Raw genomic sequence first — 19838 nt, 5'->3', positions numbered from 1 at the left:
GAGCTAGCAGATGCTCTGATCCACAGATTATGCATGCATGCTTAAAATAGGTTGGTGCCCATGCTGGGTACCTATATCCACGCGTCACCACAACTCCATGCATTGTTACAGATGGCAAAGGTACCAACACGTCATGATGCATGTACAAAAAAATATTTCCAGGCCTTCCCACTGAAAGCTGCCACGTCTTTGCATATGTGTCTCACATGCATGCCCTTCTCATCACCTATATATAAATTCAGACACTCTGCTTGATAGCATACTTAGGCACGGCCAGATTACCACTATCGTATTCACATTACATTCAGAATGAATGGTGCTCAGTTGGTATAATACTACACGCTCCATTTTCTTCTTCGATTTATTGACATGTACATTCAGAACAGTCGATGTGTTTACTGATGCAGTTTGTTTCTCTTGCCAACAGCTCATTACTTTGAACCGCATGAAGATTTTACAGGACATGTCTGACGGAGCTAACATAGCCATTGATACGTCTCCGACGTATCGATAATTTCTTATATTCCATGCCACGTTATTGATGATATCTACATGTTTTATGCATACTTTATGTTATATTTATGCATTTTCTGGAACTAACCTATTGACGAGATGTCGAAGAGCCAGTTGCTGTTTTCTGCTGTTTTTGGTTTCAGAAATCCTAGTAAGGAAATATTCTCGGAATTGGACGAAATCAACGCCCAGTGGGCTATTTTCACACGAAGCTTCCAGAAGACCGAAGAGTCAACGAAGTGGGGCCACGAGGCGGCCAGATGGTAGGGTGGCGTGGCCCAAGCCCGGGCCGCGCCGACCTGTCATCTGGGCCCCTCGTGACGCCCCTTGACCAGCCCTTCCGCCTACAAATAGCCTTCGTCGCGAAACCCCCAGTACCGAGAGCCACGATACGGAAAACCTTCCAGAGACGCCGCCGCCGCCAATCCCATCTCGGGGGATTCAGGAGATCGCCTCTGGCACCCGCCGGAGAGGGGATTCATCTCCCGGAGGACTCTACACCGCCATGGTCGCCTCCGGAGTGATGAGTGAGTAGTCTACCCCTGGACTATGGGTCCATAGCAGTAGCTAGATGGTTGTCTTCTCCTCATTGTGCTTAATTGTCGGGTCTTGTGAGCTGCCGAACATGATCAAGATCATCTATCTGTAATGCAATATGTTGTGTTTGTTGGGATCCGATGAATAGCAAATACCATGTTATGTTGATTATCAATTTATATCTATGTGTTGTTTATGATCTTGCATGCTCTCCGTTACTAGTAGATGCTCTGGCCAAGTTGATGCTTGTAACTCCAAGAGGGAGTATTTATGCTCGATAGTGGGTTCATGTCTCCGTGAATCTGGGGGAGTGACAAGAATCCCTAAGGTTATGGATGTGTTGTTGCCATTAGGGATAAAACATTGATGCTATGTCCGAGGATGTAGTTATTGATTACATTACGCGCAATACTTAATGCAATTGTCTGTTGTTAGCAACTTAATACTGGAAGGGGTTCGGATGATAACCTGAAGGTGGACTTTTTAGGCATAGATGCATGCTGGATAGCGGTCTATGTACTTTGTCGTAATGCCCAATTAAATCTCACTATACTCATCATAATATGTATGTGCATGGTCATGCCCTCTCTATTTTTCAATTGCCCAACTGTAATTTGTTCACCCAACATGCTATTTATCTTATGGGAGAGACACCTCTAGTGAACTGTGGACCCCGGTCCAATTCTCTACATCTGAAATACAATCTACTGCAATTGTTCTACTGTTCTCTGCAAACAATCATCATCCACACTATACATCTAATCCTTTGTTACAGCAAGCCGGTGAGATTGACAACCTCACTGTTTCGTTGGGGCAAAGTATTTTGGTTGTGTTGTGCAGGTTCCACGTTGGCGCCGGAATCCCTGGTGTTGCGCCGCACTACATCTCGCCGCCATCAACCTTCAACGTGCTTCTTGACTCCTACTGGTTCGATTAAACCTTGGTTTCATACTGAGGGAAAACTTGCCGCTGTACGCATCACACCTTCCTCTTGGGGTTCCCAACGGTCGCGTGCTGTACGCGTATCAAGACTGTTTTCTGGCGCCGTTGCCGGGGAGATCAAGACACGCTGCAAGGGGAGTCTCCACATCCCAATCTCTTTACTTTGTTTTTGTCTTGCTTTACTTTATTTACTACTTTGTTTGCTGCACTAAATCAAAATACAAAAAAATTAGTTGCTAGTTTTACTTTATTTGCTATCTTGTTTGCTATATCAAAAACACAAAAAAAATTAGTTGCTTATATTTGCTTTACTTATTTCAACATATTTCCTTTTAATTTTACCGTAAAAAACATGCCGGTAGGACGTGGGTCTATAATTGGGAGAAATAATATAGAAGAATTTTTCAATCATGTTAGTACCGTTGAAGATTTTGAAGATAGACACTTGGTAGAACTTGCTCCTACTTATGAAATTGCTGCTGCTGCTTTAGTTCGCATGTTGGAAACTAAATTTGTTAATCTCAATCCTATAATCCAGCACATGTTTCTTACACTCGGTGATATGGAAGAAGGGGAAAAGAAAGATTTTGTTTTAGAAACCCTTCTTAGAGAATTTGGTGGTATAGCAAGAGAGGCTAGAAAGGTCTTTATTAAATATAAGATGCTTGGTTCTTATACCAATTTTGTTAGTCTCCTTGAAAAGATGGACATAGAGAGAGTAAGGTACACTAATAATATTAATGATGGTGGGGAGATCAAAGCACCAATACCATGTAAGCTCCCAGCGATGAATGAAGCAGTACAAAATAACTATGCTTGGCTTGTTCCTGAAAATTTGTTTGATGAGAGTAGCAAGCCCAAGACTAATGAAAAAGGAGCCGCTGAAACTTATGTATCCAATATACTATGCAAGGTTGAGAAAACTCCAAACCCCGCTGTAGATGCACCATCTTTCGATAATACTTGATACACACTTTCTGCGCCTAGCTGAAAGGCGTTAAAGAAAAGCGCTTATGGGAGACAACCCATGTTTTTACTACAGTATTTTTGTTTTATATTTGAGTCTTGGAAGTTGTTTACTACTGTAGCAACCTCTCCTTATCTTAGTTTAGTGTTTTGTTATGCCAAGTAAAGTCGTTGATAGTAAGGTTCATACTAGATTTGGATTACTGCGTAGAAACAGATTTCTTTGCTGTCACGAATCTGGGCCTAATTCTCTGTAGGTAACTCAGAAAATTAAGCCAATTTACGTGAGTGATCCTCAGATATGTACGCAACTTTCATTCAATTTGAGAATTTTCATTTGAGCAAGTCTGGTGCCTCAATAAAATTCGTCTTTACGAACTGTTCTGTTTTGACAGATTCTGCCTTTTATTTCGCATTGCCAGTTTTGCTATGCTCGATGGATATTTCGATTCCATTGACTTTCAGTAGCTTTGTGCAATGTAGAGAAGTGTTAAGAATGATTATGTCACCTCTGAACATGTATATTTTGATTGTGCACTAACTCTCTAATGAGTTGTTTTGAGTTTGGTGTGGAGGAAGTTTTCAAGGATCAAGAGAGGGAGATGATACAACATGATCAAGGAGAGTGAAAGCTCTAAGCTTGGGGATGCCCCGGTGGTTCACCCCTGCATATATCAAGAAGACTCAAGCGTCTAAGCTTGGGGATTCCCAAGGCATCCCCTTCTTCATCGACAACATTATCAGGTTCCTCCCTTGAAACTATATTTTTATTCCATCACATCTTATGTACTTTGCTTGGAGCGTCGGTTTGTTTTTGTTTTTGTTTTGTTTGAATAAAATGGATCCTAGCATTCATTGTGTGGGAGAGAGACACACTCCGCTGTTGCATATGGACAAGTATGTTCTTAGGCTTTACTCATAGTATTCATGGCGAAGTTTCTTCTTCGTTAAATTGTTATATGGTTGGAATTGGAAAATGATACATGTAGTAATTGCTATAATGTTTTGGATAATGTGATACTTGGCAATTGTTGTGCTCATGTTTAAGCTCTTGCATCATATTCTTTGCACCTATTAATGAAGAAATACATAGAGCATGCTAAAATTTGGTTTGCATATTTGGTCTCTCTAAAGTCTAGATAATTTCTAGTATTGAGTTTGAACAACAAGGAAGACGGTGTAGAGTCTTATAATGTTTACAATATGTCTTTTATGTGAGTTTTGATGCACCGCTTCATCCTTGTGTTTGTTTCAAATAGCCTTGCTAGCCTAAACCTTGTATCGAGAGGGAATACTTCTCATGCATCCAAAATACTTGAGCCAACCACTATGCCATTTGTGCCCACCATACCTACCTACTACATGGTATTTCCCCGCCATTCCAAAGTAAATTGCTTGAGTGCTATCTTTAAATTTCTAATCCTCTACCTTTACAATATATAGCTCATGGGACAAATAGCCTAAAAACTATTGTGGTATTGAATATGTACTTATGCACTTTATCTCTTATTAAGTTGCTTGTTGTGCGATAACCATGTTCCTGGGGACGCCATCAACTACTCTTTGTTGAATATCATGTGAGTTGCTATGCATGTCCGTCTTGTCTGAAGTAAGGGTGATTTACCACTTAATGGTTAGAGCATGCATATTGTTAGAGAAGAACATTGGGCCGCTAACTAAAGCCATGAATCATGGTGGAAGTTTCAGTTTTGGACATATATCCTCAATCTCATATGAGAAAATTAATTGTTGCTACATGCTTATGCATTAAAGAGGAGTCCATTATCTGTTGTCTATGTTGTCCCGGTATGGATGTCTAAGTTGAGAATAATCAATAGCGAGAAATCCAATGCGAGCTTTCTCCTTAGACCTTTGTACAAAGTGACATAGAGGTACCCCTTTGTGACACTTGGTTAAAACATGTGCATTGCGATAATCCCGGTAATCCAAACTAATTAGGACAAGGTGCGGGCACTATTAGTATACTATGCATGAGGCTTGCAACTTGTAAGATATAATTTACATAACACATATGCTTTATTACTACCGTTGACAAAATTGTTTCTTGTTTTCAAAACCAAAGCTCTAGCACAAATATAGCAATCGATGCTTTCCTCTTTGAAGGACCATTCTTTTACTTTTATGTTGAGTCAGTTCACCTATTTCTCTCCACCTCAAGAAGCAAACACTTGTGTGAACTGTGCATTGATTCCTACATACTTGCATATTGCACTTGTTATATTACTTTACATTGACAATATCCATGAGATATACATGTTATAAGTTGAAAGTAACCACTGAAACTTCATCTTCCTTTGTGTTGCTTCAATGCCTTTACTTTGAATTATTGCTTTATGAGTTAACTCTTATGCAAGACTTATTGATGCTTGTCTTAAAAGTACTATTCATGAAAAGTCTTTGCTATATGATTCATTTGTTTACTCATGTCATTTACATTGTTTTGATCGCTGCATTCATTACATATGCTTACAATAGTATGATCAAGGTTATGATGGCATGTCACTCCAGAAATTATCTTTGTTATCGTTTACCTGCTCGGGACGAGCAGAAACTAAGCTTGGGGATGCTGATACGTCTCCAACGTACCGATAATTTCTTATGTTCCATGCCACATTATTGATGATATCTACATGTTTTATGCATACTTTATGTCATATTTATGCATTTTCTGGAACTAACCTATTGACGAGATGCCGAAGAGCCGATTCTTTGTTTTTCTGCTATTTTTGATTTCAGAAATCCTAGTAAGGAAATATTCTCGGAATTGGACGAAATCAACGCCCAGGGGCCTATTTTCACACGAAGCTTCCAGAAGACCGAAGAGTCAACGAAGTGGGGCCACGAGGCGGCCAGATGGTAGGGCGGCGCGGCCCAAGCCCTGGCCGCGCCGACCTGTCATCTGGGCCCCTCGTGACGCCCCTTGACCTGCCCTTCCGCCTACAAATAGCCTTCGTCGCGAAACCCCCAGTACCGAGAGCCACGATACGGAAAACCTTCCAGAGACGCCGCCGCCGCCAATCCCATCTCGGGGGATTCAGGAGATCGCCTCCGGCACCCTGCCGGAGAGGGGATTCATCTCCCGGAGGACTCTACACCGCCATGGTCGCCTCCGAGTGATGAGTGAGTAGTCTACCCCTGGACTATGGGTCCATAGCAGTAGCTAGATGGTTGTCTTCTCCTCATTGTGCTTAATTGTCGGGTCTTGTGAGCTGCCGAACATGATCAAGATCATCTATCTGTAATGCTATATGTTGTGTTTGTTGGGATCCGATGAATAGAGAATACCATGTTATGTTGATTATCAATTTATATCTATGTGTTGTTTATGATCTTGCATGCTCTCCGTTACTAGTAGATGCTCTGGCCAAGTTGATGCTTGTAACTCCAAGAGGGAGTATTTATGCTCGATAGTGGGTTCATGTCTCCGTGAATCTGGGGGAGTGACAAGAACCCCTAAGGTTATGGATGTGTTGTTGCCACTAGGGATAAAACATTGATGCTATGTCTGAGGATGTAGTTATTGATTACATTACGCGCAATACTTAATGCAATTGTCTGTTGTTAGCAACTTAATACTGGAAGGGGTTCGGATGATAACCTGAAGGTGGACTTTTTAGGCATAGATGCATGCTGGATAGCGGTCTATGTACTTTGTCGTAATGCCCAATTAAATCTCACTATACTCATCATAATATGTATGTGCATGGTCATGCCCTCTCTATTTGTCAATTGCCCAACTGTAATTTGTTCACCCAACATGCTATTTATCTTATGGGAGAGACACCTCTAGTGAACTGTGGACCCCGGTCCAATTCTCTACATCTGAAATACAATCTACTGCTGTTCTACTGTTCTCTGCAAACAATCATCATCCACACTATACATCTAATCCTTTGTTACAGCAAGCCGGTGAGATTGACAACCTCACTGTTTCGTTGGGGCAAAGTACTTTGGTTGTGTTGTGCAGGTTCCACGTTGGCGCCGGAATCCCTGGTGTTGCGCCGCACTACATCTCGCCGCCATCAACCTTCAACGTGCTTCTTGACTCCTACTGGTTCGATTAAACCTTGGTTTCATACTGAGGGAAAACTTGCCGCTGTACGCATCACACCTTCCTCTTGGGGTTCCCAACGGTCGCGTGCTGTACGCGTATCAGCTATCCACTCCCAGGGGTCAGCTACACCAACCCCGCAAAGGCATACTGGATGGATCAACCTTGACATACCGATCCCTGGACATCATCCTCGAGTCGCACCAACAATGGTCACCGCTGAATCATTCATCAGTGAAGAAGACGCACTCGAAAGAGCGGCAGACAGGGCCATAAAAATGCTCACAGAGAGCGGAAATATTATTGTCTATGATTCTATGCATGACAACAGGACAAGACTCCGTTGTTCGGGTTTAACTGCATGCCACAGGGACCAAGAGGTCGGTAAAATAACCTGTGAAAATATAAGACTCCGCCGTGCCAAAGATCAGCTTCTTACACATTTGGCTTATGCTTCCACAAACTTTGATGATGTCTTACCTATAGAAGTTATCCAACCACCAACCAACCCAGCAGATCTTTCTACTGCAGTACTGAGATACGCTGGTACCACACCACCAACAACACGCCTAGAACAGCTAGCCTACTTTATTCTCCATAGTATTGTTGGTCCAGAGTATACAAAGATAAAACCTAGAACTGGAATGGATGAGCTGGACTAAATCATTTACCCCGGTGGCTGCAGCACGGTATGTATATGCAATATATATTTTGTATGCTCATAGCACTCTAGATACCATGTTATGCTTACAGATTCTGTTACATATTGCAGGCATATTTTATGAATTCGATAAATCTAAGCACCACGTCCAACTGTTGAACCAAGACATGCACTTCGAACGGGCACTACATTAGCAAAATCCGATGGCAACCTATCCGTGCGATTCGTTTTACTGAGTTTACTACCTTTTTAAAATGTATTGTGTCGGTGTCTGTATCACCTGGTATACTAATAAGTACAATTGCCGTGTATTCCATCATATCGATCTATTATGAATTAACCAATCATAATAAAGTGAGCCCTGCTCCCGTGTCATCGCTTATTTTCGTTATTAATATATACAACAGATATGCTACAACTGCCGTTGTAAGTTGAAGACTTTGTCACTCTTCTAGAAAAAAGTACAAACACACTTATTTTGTTCAAAAGCTGTAGTGGCCTATCTGTGATTCAGTGGTTTAGCAATGCTCATACTAAACATTACCCTCCGTTACGTCTCATTTCAGCTTTTCAAAGATGGAAAAAACCGATAGGAAATATCACTTATGTTAATATTACAAGACTCTAGCACGTCATGCTGTTCCGCCTTACACATCGGCTTATCATTTGTCAGTAGTCTCATCAATGCCCGCGTCTCCACCGGTGGAGCAAACCTCCATGTGATTGAAGCGCTTTCTATACCAGTGTGTAAGGGGCAACACATATGACCAGTTTGACGTCGCTGAAATTTTGCCACCGCTGCTTGCACACCACCAAATAGAACTTCCATCCTGTCCACGGTGGATTCCGCCGACTTACACTTTTTTTGCCACGAGGCATACAACTCATGAATTTCCAGTGCTGGATACACAGGCTTCTCCCTTTTAAACAACTTGTCGTTCTTACTAGATCAATACAGCTCCATTTTCTTGAGATAATAACAGTACTATATGAATTTGCAAATCTTCCATGTTTTAGTTCATAGATATAGACATTTTTTTAAAAAAATGGCCTGTTACAAGAGCATGGATCCATTGTCTCTGTGTTACTTGCTTTGATTCCGGCCCATCTTTCATCTGTACCGTCTGCGGCCCAATAAGAAGGACTGTCTCTGTGTTCTTTACTTCTATTTCAACCCACCTTTTGCCTATAGCGTTTACGGCCCAGTAAATGATCTTCACCTTCTTCAGCCCATGAGAGATCCACTGCACTCAGATGCCACGCGTTCACCACCGACGCGCTGCGAGCTACACGTGTGTTTCCACCGTGTCGATCTGTCCATTGTTCGCCCTCCCAGGTTTATACGCCCGAGTCGGTCTCCTCTGTTCATCCACTTCGTCTTCCCAGGTTGTTTTCTCTGTCCTTCCTCCTCTTTTTTACAGATCCCTTCTTCTCCACGACACCATGCCTCCTCTTTAATCTCTTCGATTTCTTTGTGCAGAGTGGCGACCAAAGATGGAAGTTACCGCTCTGAAGGATCTCTCTCCAGATTCATTCCGAGCAAAGATCAAGGTCCGATTTGCTAGAGTTTGGGAGTTTAGAATCCCAGACAAGACAACTCTGTATACGGTCGATTTCGTCGTTGTCGATGGACAGGTGAGATCTTCTTACTTTATTTTTCGTTTTCACATATTGTTCACCTGCATCTTACACATCTATCTACCAATCTTCATAGCTCTGAATGCTCTCTATTCTACACTCTTCGCTACCTAATTTCCCTCTAATAACCTGGCATGTTCTTTTAAATTAGATGATCTTCTGTGGTTCATTTTTATATTTCCTCCACTTTTCTTCAGCTATATTGTTCACCTGCTGTAAATGAAGTATATTTAGTAAAAAGAGATTCTACTGATGAGCAGGAACACACACTGTTCATTTTCTACTGGCTGCACTATGCTTCTCTGCCATAACAAAAATAGATCTACTGCTACATTGTCTCTTTTTTTGGTCCATCTATTTACCTTTACATTAATCCACACTATCTCATTTGGTTTGCATGTATCAGATTCACATATTGATTTTTTTGTAGATCAGTTCTGTTTACTACAGTCACTCGAACAATCTGTCTGTATTCTATGTACACTGGTTGTTATAGATTTAATGTACTTCTTATATTATTTGAAGATATGTTTATTTCCAATCATGCATGCAGCTACATCTGAATAGATGTCCTCATATTTACAGTTGCTAAGCCTGAATAAATCATATAGTCTCAGTGCTGATATTCTTATACTGTTTCATCATTCAGGTGATTGAATCATGTGAACGTACGATTGTTCTTTTGTTGATTGTTTCACACATTCCATTCAAATTAAATTCATATGATTTTTCATTTTTATAGACACAACAGCAACATATGCCCACTCCTAATGAGTAAAACTTTGTTGCCTTGGAATCTAATTGGCTGTCCTAACTTTTTCCTACTCAATTGTCAGCTCCTATATTTATATTGACTATTTGCCTTCTCATATCAGTATGTGTTGACTTTTATAACAAGATTCTTATGTTTCCAGTATTTATTTTACATTACAACCTTATTCTTATGTTACTGCAAAAATAGACCTATATCTTTCCCTATGTCATAAGATTTTCTGCATCTGGTTGAGCTGCACATTCTCATGTGTCCACATCAGCTCCTTTTCTTCTTCTTCTCCTCATGATGAGTTGTCCATGTTGGAGTTCTGTTACTATTTTTTCACACTATCAGCATAGGAACCAAATCTTTAAACTGTCTCCACCTTACTCAGCAAATTGGTGTTAATACTTACTCCTATGTAGAAGGCAATAGGCTAACATATCATCTTTTAAGATCAGCAAAATATATGCTTTTACATATAGTCCAAACATTATGATGTTCTCAAGGAAGGACTACTGCGAAAAATCCTTCTGTTCAGCATATACTTCATTCAATTTTTATTGCCACTGCTCAGTATATGATTTTAACTCCCGCATAATCTGCAGAGAACCACAATGGAAGGCTGGATCCCAGGAAAAAGATGGGACCAGTTTAAAGATTTAATAAAAGAAGGGTCTGTCTATACTGTTGAAAAGTTTGATCTGGCCAAACCAAAGAAGAACTATCGTTCAGTGGACAATCCTTTGAGGATCTGTTTCACTTGGAGAACAAAAGCAGCAGAGATTATGCCACCACCTGAAAACTTTCCTATGTTTTCTTACAGTGCTCTTCCTTTAAACAAGTTATCAGATCGAGTTGACAACATTATTACCTTATCTGGTACACAAACAATTAAATAAACCATTACGCCACCCTGTTATTACCTTGTATTCCTATACCTAACTTTTCCTCTACTGACTTGCAGATGTAATTGGCCTGGTGAACAAGGTGACACCCACACTTCCTCCGTCTGGAAAAGCTAAAAGCCATAGGCGGCAACTGTATATCACAGATGGCAGGTAAAAATTCCTGATATTGCTAATTTTATACACTATATTGTTATTACTCCTTAGCTCACTTTTGTGACCCCTCATGAAGCACACATGCCACTGTCACATTGTGGGGAGACCAAGCTGATTCACTCAATGTCGACGAACTAATAACGGCATCAGCTCAAGGACCAATTATAGTACTCTTTGTTGGTATGACAGTTGGCGAGTACTCAGGTCAATTCATATGATCCACTCCTTCATTTTTTCTTTTCCTTGCATCCACATTAACTTGATATTACTTATATTGTTTCTTCCTATACAGGTTCACTTGCCCTTCAAAGTACATCAGTCACAAGGTGCTATATAAATCCACCGCTTCCAGAGGTTGCTGATGTCCAAGAAAGGTTTGCTACATCATTCATTTACCTCCATAATTTGTAAATCTTCTTTTCATTTATTCAGTACCATCTGTATCATGCCTACCTTGCAATACAAAGAATATTTCGCACCGCATATCCATAATTTGTAAATCTTCTTTTTATTTATTCACTACCATTTGTGCCATGCGTACCTTGCAGCACAAAGAATATTTCGGACCGCATAGAGTGGCACACTGGAAAGAACAAGAATGATTCTGAACCAATACCTTCATCAATCAGAGAGATATCAACATTTGAACCCAATGATATCATGGTATGTCTGTGCTGCTTCTGAACTGTATTCTAACAATTGTGCCACATCATCGGGTGTACCAATACGTCTGTATCTGTACATCTACTGTACCCTATATGTTAGTTCCCGCTGTTAGCTTACTTCTTATTCATACAACACTGCTGATTTACATATTTGCCCTGTTCTGATACTACCTGATCTTCTCCCTGTTTCCTTAACTGCATTTTTCATTATACCACGAAAAAACAGCTATGCTTGACCATATTATGTGCAGCAAATAATTGTATCTCTTACATTTTCATACCAATAACTTTTCTTCGATCCATTCTATTATAATATTATATCACAGGGGCTCATTATATTCACTCAATGCTATCAAACTTAAATCTACTCCTATATATATGTCGCCCATTAATTAAACAATCATATTTTATGTCCTTGGAGTTTTTCATACTTTTATCACAGATTACTTTTTCAAGTGTTACGCTTGCCAACAAAATACAAAACTTTTTACACACCACAAATATTTTCCCCCTCTTAAATAATCTTTTTGATTAGTTTTTCAACTGTTACACTTTCTAACAAAATACAAAACTTTTTACACACCACAAATATTTTCCTTCTCTTAACTAATCTTTTACTTATGCATGACTAGGGAATGCGTTACAAATTTTCTGCAAAAATCACTGAAATCCACGAAGACGATGGGTGGTATTACATGAGTTGCACAGACTGTTGGAAAAAACTAAACCCAGAAAATGGAAACTACAGGTGTCCTGATTGCACCACAACTGTACCTCTACCAAGGTAAATATACTTACATTCAGAATTTTCTCTTACTAATTTTATACCTACTGTGCTTAAGTTGACGCTTTCTCCATGGACAAAACTGACACATTCTTTGCATATCTTTTCGCATTAACTTATCAGGTACAGGTTTGCTGCCCGAGCAATTGATACCAACTCAACAGACAATGATGACGCAAAATTTGCAGATCTCTATTTCTTTGGCTCAAAAGGAGAGGCTGCCGTTGGACAAAAAGCACTGTCACTTCTGGCAAGTGTTAACCAACAGCCTAACAAAATACCAGATGATCTGCTTGCTATTGTAGGAAAAGATTTCAATGTTGTTGTCACTCCAAGGCATGAATCATTAGATGCTTACCATATGCATCTTCAGGTACAATACTAAACCTCTTTAATTGCTTACCTATAGAAAAAAAGGACTTACAGATTATTAGCATGCGAACAAAGGAATGATCAAATTTGTCACCTATGATTCTTCAGGTCCAGATCGTAGATCCTATTATCCAACCCAATATCCAACATGAACAAAACATACTTCCTCCATCCACAAGTCAGGTCCATGAGAACCTCCATGATCTGCAGCCAACTGAGCAAACCCAACCTGCCGAGGAAATGTCAACCCCGGCACCATCAACAGATGATACACCTCAGCATGTAAGCTCATCGCCACCTATAGTTAACAACAACAACATTTATTAACTTACTGCCTTAGTCTCATGTTCCTGCTCCCTCAACCACTTGCTTTTGATCTTGCAGCCTTCCTCTGGATCATCTGCAAGAACAAAGCGCAAGAACACTGGTGGTGGAAAAGTCCCAAAGAGCAAGAAAGGTCTCCAATTCCCAGACGACAAATGAATTTCCTCATAACCTCCTCCAACCAGTATCTTTAATGAAAGAACTCCGTATTTACCACCTGCTCTAGCTGTAGACATATGCGCTCTGTTTTGGTCGTTACGAGCGCATTCTTTTGCACCAGAACTCTTCCTACACTCCTATGTGTATGCAGTTGGTCTACCTTTGGTCCAGTTCCCTGTAGACTAATGTGTTTGCCCGCAGACTTTACCGATCCTCCTACACCGCGGTTCACAAGGTGTTCTATTTGTTGCCGACCTTGTTGTAATATATTGCCATGTTTAAACTGATCCTTAGTAGAAACCTCTGTTTGTGTATCACCGGTTCTTCCAAGTCTATTACATCATTCCCATATCTACTAATTTGTTGATCCTGAGATAGCTCATACAATCAAACTCATGATCAAATCGATGTAACTCTCTTACAGCTATGTGCATCTTCTAAGATATTATCTATGCACATTTATCTTGTATAAACTATTGTATCTACCCAACAAATAACATACTGACCGCTGTAAAAAGAACATACTGACCGCTGTAAAAAGAACATACTAACGAACAGAATTTTCACTCAAACTCAAAATTGCTAGCTGCAAAGCAAAACAATGCATCAGATTACAACCACAAATTTTCTCCACATTGGCTTCATCTTAGATGCATTTTTAATATACTTACACCCTTACAACCGTTTATTTCCATAAAATAGATGTCTGCATTACTATTTGCCATAAAGCTGACATTTATATCAACAGCTCCGCCTCCATCCTTACATAAAACGATTTTCAGTCATATTTTTACTCTTGATCCTGCGTCGTCTCGACCATTTAGGAGTATAATTTAGTCAAAAAAATGTCTTCTCCGCATACATAAAACAGTAAACAAGATTTTACCTTGCTGGTTATCACTTTACAGAAATGATATATAAAACAGTAAAATCTTTCCTATGACCACACCATAAGTTTGCGACAAAATACAAACAAGCAAACTAACATATAGCAAGCATGTTCATTATTTTTTATACACCATAGAAATCAAATTTAAGTTGTACTGACAATTCGACTTCCTCTCTTAACAACGCATATACCAAAGAAAATGGCTAAAGTCAACAGGTTACAAAATATCAGGCAGCCAGATTCACTCACTCTAACTACCAACCATGCCGACCAAAGAACCACCTCCTGCTCCCAACCAACCCGCCTGCAAGAGGTATCCTAAAAAATCAAGTACATCCAAAGTTCTGAATTTGTACCAGCACATGGACATAATCCACAATGTTTACTACTATACACAGGTGTCACCTCTCCTACAACCATATGGTAAAACAGTCAGCTTCTCCTCAATCCACCACCTTCACGTATCCAGCTATATAAACACACCTACAACCAGTTTCATTCTACCCAGCCTATGTACACCAACCGATCATTTTCACTGCTCTAGCCTCCTATAGTATCATCCACCAAAAACTCCATCATCAACACTTCCAACTATTCTCTTGCTTTTGCACATCCATAGCTACAACTCAAAGAATATCCGATGGGATCAACACGACTTGCCACAGCTACCGTTTTCCTTGGTGATGTCCAACATTCAACTAGGTTATGTGCACCTCTACACTGCTGCTTTGTTCTTGAGCCACTTCCCCCATTTGATCGTCGATCCATTTCTATGGTTGTCGATGCTGTCAAAGATAGGTTTAGTCCTATGTCACATGTCAATGTCCATCCATCCACTGAGGATAAAATCATTGTCTCTTTCGAAAATCACCAATCAGCTATGCTAGCCATCAGAACCGCCAACGAACAGAGAAATGTGTATGTTGATGGAATTCCATATGATTTCCAGCTTGACCATAGAATTTACCATCTCTACACAACACTTTCTGACAGACGTGCCATCCTCACAATGCAGATGCTACCTTTGCATCTGCGATCACACCCCGTCGTAGAACAGATCCTATGCCAGTTTTGTGTCTTAGATCATATACCATCTCAAACAGATTCGATTGAAGACGAAACTTTCTTCACATGCTATGTTCGTTCCCAACGAGACATACCCTTCCCAACACAGATAATTATCTGGGTTGAAGAGCCAACTGCCGATGTTCCACCTTCCACTAATCATGAGCCTCCAATTTTCTTGAGTTCCTACACAGTTACTTTAATTACTGAGGAATACAGCTATGAACACAATGATGCAAGCTATGATGTACCAGCTTCAGACCACTCCAACCAAATTTTAGAAAGTTACATTCCTTACTGTCTCCTAGATAAATCTCTCATGCAAGCTTTATCAAATTCCATCATGTTGTTTCCCCGTCAAGGATCCCCACTCGCAAAAATTGAAAACATATATGCCCGATTCGTACACATATCTTTCATCCGTATCAAGGTGCAGAAAATGTATAACCAAGGGTTCCTCCTTTCCCTTTCTCGAGAATCGGATTCTTCTTCCCTATTAAACATGCTTGGCACTTTTCTTAGCCGCGAGATCGAAGCTGGTGCCATTACCCTACAACCTTGGACACCTTCATACGGCTCGACAGGAAGTGCTATATCAACCACAGCTAATGTCCGTGTAACAGGGCTACCTTGCAACCTGTTTACTCCATCTGTCGTACAACAACTGCTCAACCCTTTTTGCATGGTCAAAAAACACGGGCACGCTATTGTTCAGCCAGAAAACAACGTTGGAAATACTATTTCCTCCTACAAGTGCTCTGTGTGGTGTCGAGACCCGCGCAAAATTCCTCGGCGCATCCAAGCAAAACTACTACCATTAACTTTCTGTGATCCATCATCGATGAGCGTATCGGACCACGTATTTCTTAGGCAAATAGAAATAGGTGTCGGTCTGCAAATGAACTAGCATTTCTTATTTCTTACTCCCACGTTTTAATGTATCTGTCTACGTTTCACCTATGTACTTTTCTTAATTCCCATGTTATGAATAAAACACCCAGTTTGGGTGCCCTCATTCCGATCTTACTTCTTTTTGGCTGTTCAGAGCATACAGCACAGAAAACACAGTTCTTTTTACAATACACAGAAAATTGAGTACTGGTAAGCCCTGGCTATCCAACATGACGCACAGCACATGCTGTGCCCTTACATGTGCGCAATTACTCATCTCAAGGATAAAACGCATGAAAACCCACTTGCCACAAACTGTTCATCGGAACAAACCCACCAGACAATGTAAACTTCTGTAAGATTATTCACGATTTTATGTTTCTTCGTCCAAACTATTGGTACTTCATCTGTACAATTTGGGCATGTAATTACAATCGAAGAAACAACATCAGAATAATATAAGTGCCTTAATTTATCATCATTCGCCAAAAACCTTGAGTTTGACATCTATAATTCCTAACAAACCACACGATAACCTATTGCCATAAATCAATAAATCCAACAGCTCCATAGTATCGGATGAGACTCGGTGGTACAGAAAAATAGATTTTAATCATGGGTTTCAACAAAAAACACAAATAATACTTCTTCTACTCAACCACTTACATTTACTTATACACAAAAATTATCTGTTTCACACTCCTGCGAAAAAAACAACATATTTCCATTTTATTCCATATACAATGCACCCCTTACAACACTGACCAACCCACCAGATGAACATGAAACATTCAGCAGGACAATAAAACAAACAGCTAAAGCAAGAGGGAAAACATACGATAGAAAAAAACCAAATCAAACAACCATGCTAACAAGTGGCTTCCCAACATTACCGAATAAACTGAATAACTGGAACAAACACAGATGCACGAGCATCATACAATAAGCTTGGATCCACCTTCGCACAACATACAACAGTGTTATCGACCCAAGCAACACTACCATGCAGATCAAACGCATGTCTGCGATTCCAGAGACGCCCAAATACAGAGACACCATCAGCACCCTTCTTGATAGAAACCACCCGACGGTCATCAAAATAGTCCTCCAAAAAAACACGAGTAGCATTCTCCAATGAAACATTTCCTCCCCTCACCCAAAACTGAACAATATTACCATCTATGAAAGGAGGAGGCACTAGAAACTCCACAGCACGACCAGCCATTCTCTCTTCAACCCAAAAAAGAGGAGACTCCACAGCTCGCTACACTCACTGATGAAAACACAGAAGACACCACACCAAATAAATAGAGGCACTGACTACCCACAGGTGATACAGCAAGGCGTTCCACAACCCTAGGCACCTCCTATGCGCCAACTGGCAGCATGCATGCGATTCGACGTGTGCTACACACGAATGAGCACCTCTGCCTCATAAAAATTTACATCTATTACACCCAAAGAATGGTACCGTTCAACAGTACGAATTTAACAATCCACCTTTCCTTCCACTACAAATAAAATGGAGCCTCCAAGAAAAATATGTGCTAAAAAAATCTTTCTTCTCAACGAAAGCACCTCTCTTTCACACAAACCTTTCAAACTTACTCATTTCACTGATCAAAAAAAAAAATCACCTCTCCATGCAGCACCACAAAATTAAACACTCACTGCCCACCCAACACTAGCTCATACAAAGTAGTACCACCAGATAACATCAACCAAAGTGGCACACACACCCATAAGCAAAGAGCATCCAAGGTCATCAGCCATTACAAAATGACCTCACAAAAATAACAAGTCACATGCATCGAAGAACACACTTGGTGCACAAACAGACACACAACAATTTCAGTCCTACAAAGGATAGCATTCATCAGGTGCACAAAAACAAAAACAGTAAAATACAAACATAGGCAAATCATGTGACCACACAACCTACCGATGCAGCATTACATGCGCGCCAGAAAAGATCAGGCTGCAGCTGACACCATATACATACTACACTCCACTAGCTACTCTAAACAAATAGGTGCTCACAATTCCAGGCCACAGCGCATACACAATAGCATCGATACAGCATCATGGGTTATATGGCAACAAAAACACCAGCTCTGCAGACTACATGCATACCATACGCACTGCCACAGCAGCAACAGGCACACACCTCAATAAACAACAACTCTCCAGCCTTATGTAACCTTCAAACGATAACAACTCTACTACACGTCACAAAAAAAATGGTGACACGCGTCAGTCATGCTTCACCCACAGCAATCAGATATCCACGTATAAAAGCCCATGCAATCTAGGTCACAAAACACACTTCACCACTGCCTCTACACACATCAACCCACAAAAAAACACAAGAGGGAGCTGTCGGTCATCCAAAGGTCTGCCCTCACAAGAACTACCTGTCATGAACACATTTTCCCGTTTTGTTCTTACCATAACATTTTCTCCATACACAAAATTGCGCAGGTACCATGGCATCACGACCACGAGTCAAAGATATTTTCTTCAGCAACATCCAGCAAAACTCGAGACAATGCGCACCACTACACTGTGCATACATAATTAGACCACTCTCTTCGCTCCAAACTTTACCCGTTGCCGATGTTATAGCACAGCTAGCAGAAAAACTCGACATCCGCAAAGCCATGCAGGTGCACACAAGCACAAACGAAGGAATAATGGTTTCCTTCGCGCACCACAGAGAAGCCCTCCGAGCCATAGACCTAGCGAGAGAAAACACAATACTAAACTTCCATGGTTGCCCATACCAATTTATCCGAAGCGACTCTTTGGTTCACTTTAGCACATGCAATGTGGACCAACGGGTCTACATTACCCTCCGACAGATGCGGCTACACATGTGGACACCAGCAATTGCAGAACAACTGCTAGCCCCATATTCCGCACTAGAGTATATTGGCTTCGAAACAAGAACACACCAGGATCCATCTGGATTCAAATGTCTGGTGCGTGCACAGCGACTCTTACACATACCAGACAATATTACAATCAAAACACCAGCCCAAGTAAGATCAGCCAGCCAAAATTCAACATCTTCTTTGCTCTTAGACACATTTACAGTTTACATCGACAAATCAGAGTACCTACACGGCATAACAGAAACATATGAATACAACAGCGCACCAACAACAAACACATCACACATCGTCTACCTTCACCACTGCTACATATCTCCAAACCTCCACGATGTAGCTGCCATCGAAAAATATTCCCAAGCAGTTGTCATATACGCTGAGCCAGACAACCACTTCTCAGTTATGGGCAACTTATGTGACTACCTCCGCATGTACATGCAACATCGATACCGAATCAAGCTACTAAAAGAAAGCACATACCTTGTATACTTCGACCAGCCACAAAGAGGAACCTCTCTTTACGCTCTTCTGGAGGCTCATCTACGGTACTGGATAAACCGAGGTGGCATGTACTTAACACAGTGGACACCATCATATGGCTCTACTACAGAGACAATTTCTGAAAAAATTCACCTCAAAATTGGAGGAATA

The sequence above is a fragment of the Lolium perenne genome, chromosome 1, assembly GCF_019359855.2.
Source record: "Lolium perenne isolate Kyuss_39 chromosome 1, Kyuss_2.0, whole genome shotgun sequence".
Taxonomy (NCBI): domain Eukaryota; kingdom Viridiplantae; phylum Streptophyta; class Magnoliopsida; order Poales; family Poaceae; genus Lolium; species Lolium perenne.
This window is presented reverse-complemented; position numbering follows the sequence as displayed.